The sequence below is a fragment of the Schistocerca gregaria genome, chromosome 5 (assembly GCF_023897955.1).
Source record: "Schistocerca gregaria isolate iqSchGreg1 chromosome 5, iqSchGreg1.2, whole genome shotgun sequence".
Taxonomy (NCBI): domain Eukaryota; kingdom Metazoa; phylum Arthropoda; class Insecta; order Orthoptera; family Acrididae; genus Schistocerca; species Schistocerca gregaria.
Genome location: NC_064924.1, coordinates 171,523,250 through 171,531,383, shown reverse-complemented (window position 1 = coordinate 171,531,383; position 8,134 = coordinate 171,523,250).

Genomic DNA, 8,134 nt, shown 5'->3' with positions numbered 1-8,134 from the left:
CTTTCCATCAATTACTACGAACTGTGACCTCTCTGACAGGAAATCACAAATCCAGTCACATAACTGAAATGATATTCCATAAGCACGCAGTTCCACTATGAGCCACTTGTGTGGTACAGTGTCCAAAGCCTTCTGGAAATCCAGAAATACGGAATCGATCTGAAATCCCTTGTCAATAGCACTCAACACTTCATGTGAATAAAGAGCTAGTTGTATTTCACAGGAACAATGCTTTCTAAACCCATGTTGACTGTGTGTCAATAGACCATTTTCTTCGAGGTAATTCATAATGTTCTAACACAATATATGTTCTAAAATTCTGCTGCATATCAATGTTAACTATATCGGCGTGTAATTTAGTGGATTGCTCCTACCACCTTTCTTGAATATTGGTGGGACCTGTGCAATTTTCCAGTCTTTGGGTACGGATCTTTCGTCGAACAAACGGTTGTATATGATTGTTAACTATGGAGCTAATGCATCAGTAAACTCCGAAAGGAACCTAATTGGTATACAGTCTGGACCAGAAGACTTGCTTTTATTAAGCAATTTGAGTTGCTTCACTACTCCAAGGATATTTACTTCTATGTTACTCAAGTTGGCAGCTGCTCTCTATTCGAATTCTGGAATATTTACTTCGTCTTCTTTCGTGAAGGCATTTTGGAAGGCTGTGTTTAGTAACTCTGCCTTGGCAGCATATTAGTAGCCATGTATGGGTCCCTATTGAGAAATTTTCAGCTATTTTTGAAGAATCTTGATTCTTTGCTGTGTTATCTGTCAGACAGAGAGAAGCAAATTATTGTTCGTGGGGATTTCAGTGTAGATGTTCTGAAAGAGTCAGATAGAAAGCTTGACCTTGAAGTATTACTTGGTGCCTTCAATTTGATGTCAGTTATTGATTTTCTTACTTGGGTGGTAGCAGCACACTCGTAGATAATGTTTTTACAGACCAAGATAAATTTAATCAAGTAAAAACTTTTCCTGTTAAGAATGGCCTGTCTGACCATGATGCACAGCTATTTACAGTACATGAAATAGCTCCACACAGTAATGCAAAACAGTCCTCCAAAATAGTGCATTCAATTGACAATTTAAGAATTGAAAATTTTAGGGAAAGCTTATAACTGTTAGACTGGAATAAAGTGTACAGGGAACCTGATGCTAATTTTAAAAATTAACCTATTTCATGATACCTCTGTGAGTATATCTGAAAACAGTTTCCCTAAGAAAACAATGAAATATAATTGTAAGAAACCATCTAAAAAGCCGTTTTCTAGTGGGATAAAAATATCTTGTAAACAGAAAAGGGAAGTGTATCTTATAGGTAGGGTGAGTAATGATACAGAAACAGTGAACCATTATAAAAACTAATTCACTGTATTAAGAAAAGCTATTAAAAGGTTCAGAAGTGTATGCATTATGTCTGAGATTAGCACATCTGATAACAAAATTGAAACAATTTGCAATATTGCTCAAAGGGAAGCATGGCAACCGAGAGCACAGGAAGACTGTATTTCTACTAAACTCAATGAAAAGTTTGTTAACAAGAAGTCAGAAGTAGAAAACAAATTTAATAATCAATTTTAAGTGTTTTAGAGAAAATAGGATCCAGCTATTCATTAGAAAATGCAAGCCAGTATAAGGAAGAGGCAATACCTATGCAATTTGGTAAAATGTAAATTCAACCCACTTCTCCTACTGAAATTAGGAAAACAATAAATTCACTGAAAAGTTAAAGCTCACAGGGAACTGATGGTATTTCCAACAGAGTACTAAGAGCCTGATCCCAACAGATAAGTAGGATTCTCAGTCACATATGTAGTAGCTCACTGAAACAGGGCATTTTTCCAGATATAGTAGAACACACTATTGCTAAACCAATATATAAAAAAGGGATAGGTCTGATGCTAACAACTCCCACCCAATCTCAAATCTGACAGCTTTACTCAAAATTATCAAAAATGTTCCATATTCAAGAGCAGCATCACATATTTGTAAAAATGAAGTACTAACAAAATGTCAGTTTGGTTATCAGAAAGGCATTTCAACAGAATGTGCTATAAGTGCTTTCACTGATCAAATATTAAATGCATTGAATAACTGAACATCACCCATTGGGATATTTTGTGATCTCTCAAGGGCGTTAGATTGTGTGAGTTATAAAATTCTCCTAGATAAGCTGAAGTATTGCAGTATGAGTGGGACAGTGCACAAATGGTTTAATTCATATTTAACTGAAAGAATGCATGAGGTTGAAATTAACAGTACAGATAGTCTGCAAAAGTCACCAGGGTCCTCTAACAGAGGAGGTATCAAGAATGGTCCATGATTGTACTTGATATATATTAATGACTTGCCACTCTATATTCATGAAGATGCAAAGCTAGTTCTTTTTGCTAATGCACCATTTTCAAGTGACTGAGTTAGTCATTAACATATATTGCAGGACATCCAGCTTAAAACTGGCCATAAATTAAGAAAAATTTGCGTTTTATATACCAGAGTAAACCAGTTTGTTAAATATGCTGTGATCCCACTATTATTTAGTGATCTTTTTACAATATGATGCTTTTACATCTGGTATTTCATGGGGAGCAATTATTATTCTTAATTTATTGCCAAATTTAAGCTTGATGTCCTGCAGTATATGTTAATGACATAAACCCAATCACCTGAAAACGGCATTAAAGGCTGAAACCTGGATCATAATTAAATAAACAACAATTCAGTTAAAGGAGGTGTGTTTATTTAAAAATTATTGTATGACTGCTGCTCAGCAACATCAAAAACTTAACAGAAATAGTATACATGTTTTTTGAATATGGTGAAAATTATCAAACTCTTAGAGCAGTGGTGCACTTTGTAATTAGTCCCTCAAAATAAAATAAACAAGATTATGAAGTGGTTTTTTGAATATTAGTTGTTGGAGAGGTGGGACACATCGCATTGCAACTGCAGGAGTATAATAATAATGACATGTATATATGTAGAATCTTATATTATTGATGAGACTGAAATGCTTACTGCATCAAATAATACGTTATCTAAGATGTTCAAATTATTGTAAAAATCAGGCTCAATAGTCATCCTTGGAGAGTGGAAAAGCTTGATGATGCATGATCATGATAACACTAAATTGTAATGTAATAAATGATTTTCATGACAACAGCAATGATAATCAGACTTGGTAAAAAGAAAACTAGTCTGCAAGCTCAACTTGTGGAACTGTAAAGTACATTTGACAGCACACTGATGGCAAACAATCATTGCATCATGAAACCAACCACTTCCAGTAGTTTAATTAGCAAAGATATATAAATGGTTCACAATTAGCAGGGCAGGATCATAATTATTTTGAAATTGAATAAAAAAAGGTGCACTTTAGTTATTATGTATGTTACAAAATTAAATACAGAACCTTCTTGTTTGTATGTCCATTTTAGTGAGTGAACAAGGAGTAAAAGCCAAGATTTGTAGAAAACTTAAGTCGCACATAACTTTATTTTTTTTTTTTTAAAAAAACATGGTTCTCATAGTTTACATCTATTTTATCATATACACTAGTGATTTACACCCTGGTAAGTAATCAATCATTACAGCTTGTCTGCTGGAAGGTATTAAGGCGTGCAATGGCCTCAAGATCTACCTGTTTAAACATAAAAAAATACTTTTAAGAAAGTAGAAGTGTGAAGAATAAAACGTGTCAACAGGAAGAGGATCATCTCACAAGAGAAATGCAACTAACATTGTAGCAACATGGATATATGAGTGGAATCAGCCTAAGAACTCAAATTCTCTGCACATTTCACTCTGTCAACATCTTCAAGGCAATGGCTTTGAAACTCAGCTATAGTTCTATGTATGGCATCTACATAAACTGCAAAGAGATGTGGTATATCTATGCCAGATTTTGCTTCTAAATGAAGCTCTGTTAGTGAATCAATCACCATAATAATGGTTCATTTGAAAATTTGCTGTGGTTGACAGAACTGTCTAATTAAGCACCTTGGTGTGTCAACATGTGGTGACAGTTTCTCAAACATTGCAACACCGTTTCTTGTTTTATTGATGGGAATCTACATAGCCATAAGTGTCTATAGTTCCTACCAGATGTGCTGCTGCAGTTAGGGGAATACATCTCACAGGAAGTAAACCAGTCTATGCGATAACTGAATGAAAGTTGTCCCACCCATTATGCATCGGTTATAAGAGACCTTGTTAGTAGAACATTTAGACTGCATTGGATCAGTCACTCAGGAATCACAAAATGGCCCAAATGGTCACAAATTCTCCTTTTGCCCATTTTGGATCTACATGAATGTATGGTTAACTTCTAGCCTCCTACTTTAGGATTTTCTGTTTCTTGGTTACATGGTGCTCAGTTATACAAATGATACAAATTTGTTTCCAACTACTGATATCTTAGAAACTATCAACAAGTTCAGTATACCTGTATTATTCAGTGAATTATGAATTGTGTTTTATTCATCTAATGACATACATTTGAGATCCATTTGGTTTGTGTACAGGAGACATATCAAAAATTTATAATACAGTTACAATGATTTTTACTTTAATAACTAATAGTAGTACAATAAATAATAACACTATAGTGATATTACTTGGAATGTGTAACACGTTGTACCCAGCTAAAATTTCCAGTTTGTCCTGTATGAATTCATCCACTGAGTGCTAACACTTCAGTGTCAGTACCTCATATAGCTTTCTTTTAAGTGAACCTAAATTCATCTGCATGGACTTGTTCCCTTTTGATTTATTACATTTTCATTCCCATGTATTGAGGTCCCTGGGCATGCAGTCTGAGGTGGTGGGTGGGGAGCATAACATTTTCTTTGTTTCTAGTATCATATGAATGGACAAAATGGTTTCCCTCTAGTAATTCTTGTCTGGTGTACAAAAACGTAATAATCTCATATACGTATAAGGATGCCAGAATTAATATTTTAAGTTTCCTAAATAATGGATGACATGGTTCTTTGTGATTTGCAGTGCACATATTTCAAATGATTTTTTCCATATTTTTGTATCCACACTATGTTTGTCGAGTTACCTCAAAGAACAATACCATAACTAATAATGGATTCCAGTATATGCTACTTTTTGTGTGTCCTCAGTTGCAGTTGATAATATTTGCACTGCAAATTCAAAGCTGCTCAGTTTGTTTGCCAAGTGTTCAATGTGTGTCTGCCACCTCAAATGTTTATTTATACTGAAACCTAAGAATTTGTCTGAGTCAACTTCTTCTACATCTTGGTTGTCGTGTACAGTCTTAATCTGCTCACTTTTTGAATGTTTGGTTTTGAACTGCATCATGTGAGTCTTAGATATGTTTCGAATCAATGCATTTAGCTGAAACCAAGTTTCTAAGGTACTCAGGGTACTCATCCTGATCTTCAACTAAGAAGTGTCATCTGCAAACAGAACTGTTGGGAGCTGATATTTAATGGTAAGTCATTAACATGGAAGAGAGACAGGATTGGGCCTAATATAGAGCCTTATGGAACACCCTTAGAATTTTTTTTTCTTGTCATAAAAATAATATGCACCATTTGAAGACATGCTAACTCTTTGCTTTTTATTGGATAAGTAGGATTTAAGCCACTGTAGGACACTGCCGCTAACGTCATATTGTAAACAAGCAATGCATGATTTACATAATCGAACATCTTCATGAGGTCGCAGAAAATTCCTGTCTAATGATGTACTTATTTTCTCAATGAAACCGTTTACTGCATATATGGTGTTTTCCCCCAGCTGAAAACCAAATTGATTGTTTAGAATAACAGAATATTTAGCCATGAAGTTTTGGATTTTGCAAGAGCAAGTTTTAGATAGGACTGGGAGAATCGAGATAGGACGATAATTTACAAGGACCCCTCTTGGTCTCTTCTTGAAGAGTGGTTTGCCTTCGGCATATTTCAGTACCTTTGGGAAACAGCCCTCTTCAAAACATTCATTTATTATTTGAGCTAGTGGGTTTGCAATTCTGTTGTGTGCCGCTTTAATAACTTTGGTGGGTATTCCATCCCAACCTGCAGATTTTTTGTTTCTTAATGTTAGAAAAGCATTTTCGACATACTCCACAGAAACTTTAAAGAATTTTGTAAAGTTTTCACATAGGCCAACAGGATTTACTTTTTTGTGATAATCTGTTACATCCTCATCAGACTTTTTTTCATTCATAAAGAATTCATTAAAGAACTCTGGTATTTGAGTTTAATTTACAATAGTATTTCGTTCAATGTCAATTTTTGAAATTTTGTGGTTACACACTTTAACACCTAACTCAGATTTAATGACTGACCATGTAGCCTTTGTCTTATTTTTATGTTTTAAAATTAGCTGTTATTTACCAGTTGTTTTGCTGCCCTGACAACTCTTTTAATATGGTTTTACTTAATGAAACCACTATCTTTGTTATACTTTAGTTCTCTGTGCAGTTAGCTTTTCCTTACACTGGAAATTTTTATGCCCTCGGTAAACCCCTTTATTTTATTTGTTATTTTATTTCTGCAGAGTATAGGTGGGAATGTTTCACTAAATACACCAAGAAAACTATTTAGGAATTTCTCAAAGTTTTCATCACTTGAGTTACAATGACCAAAAGGCAATGTTTTCTCTTTGAGCTTCTCACTAAATGTTAGCAAGTTTCCATTGCTAAAGTTCCTGCTTGTATGGGTTCTCATATGTGAAATGTTCCTGTCTGTGGCAGCTCACTGAACAATGCACAATTATGTGAAATACCTAGATCTAGACAAAATTTATACACATCTTCATGTACATAATTAGTTATAACATTATCAATACATGTTGCTGATTGCCCATTGTCTTTGGTAGAGCCAAAGAAATTAAATTTGGAACAATATTTCCTTACTAGGTCAGTGAATCTTGAAGCGTAGCTACTATTACATGTGATATCAAACACAATTTTTTCCTATTTTCTCGAGAAAGGTCTTCTAGCATAACTTGAATCTTAGATAAGAATAGTTCTGTTGTTGACATCCCTGGAGTTCTGTATATTGAGATTATTATAGCATTTGCTAGTGGGTCCACTATTTCTACACAATAGCTCTCAAACACACATTCTTTATTTAAATAATTAAAACAGTTTCTGGTCTCATAATTTATATCACTATGTGAATTAGCCTCCATGTGACTTGTTTCTTCTGTAAAAGATACTTGCTAATCTGAAGTTCCCTATTTTGTTTAGAATTTTAATTGTGTCCTAGGTAAACCAGTGCTCTAATATTTGCACATTCTGACAGAATGATTACCAATTCATCTATTTTGGAGCTTTTATTGTTTAAAGCATCAGTGTTTAAATCATTTATATTCCGGTGGATAACATACTTGCTTTGACTATTACTTCCCATAAAATGGGGGTTACTAGAAACGATTTTGAATTTCCTCAGCATTTAGCTTTTACCAATTTTACAAAAATATTGAGTGAATGAACTTTAAAATACAGGTGACATTGCAGTGAAGATTCTGCTGGCAGAAAAGACAATTTCTTAAATTTCTTTATGCTGATTTTTTACAAAAATGTTGGTGTTTCAAGTTCCCTCATACTAAAAACTTGCAGATTTGCAAGTTTGAACTGCTGTGGAATACATGCAACAGTGAACTGTTTGCAAAAGAAGATATGTGATATATTTTCATCTATCAAAAATACAAAATTGGGTACAAAGTGTAAACATTAATGAAACTCTATTACTGATGTAATACATGAGGGTGAAATGCAGTACAAATTGCAAAATAATGACAGAAGTACTTTCAAACTAAAGTCGAAAAGTTATATCTCCAAATAAAGGTGTGCCAACATAGATAACATTTTTTATGGCAATGGTGCCTATACCTTCTTCTTGAGGGATATATATATATATATATATATATATATATATATATATATATATATATATATGTTTGATGCTTTTGTTGACTTTCTCATGAATTTCGCACCATATTTGTCACCATTAATGCTCTGCATTTGAGTCACAAAGTGTTTCTGATCCTGTGTCTTCATTCCTTCATCATATGTAAGACACACCAAGATGAAATCATTTGGCTTTAGCTGTCTGTGGTTAATATTTCCAGGACCTGCAGTTGCACAAGT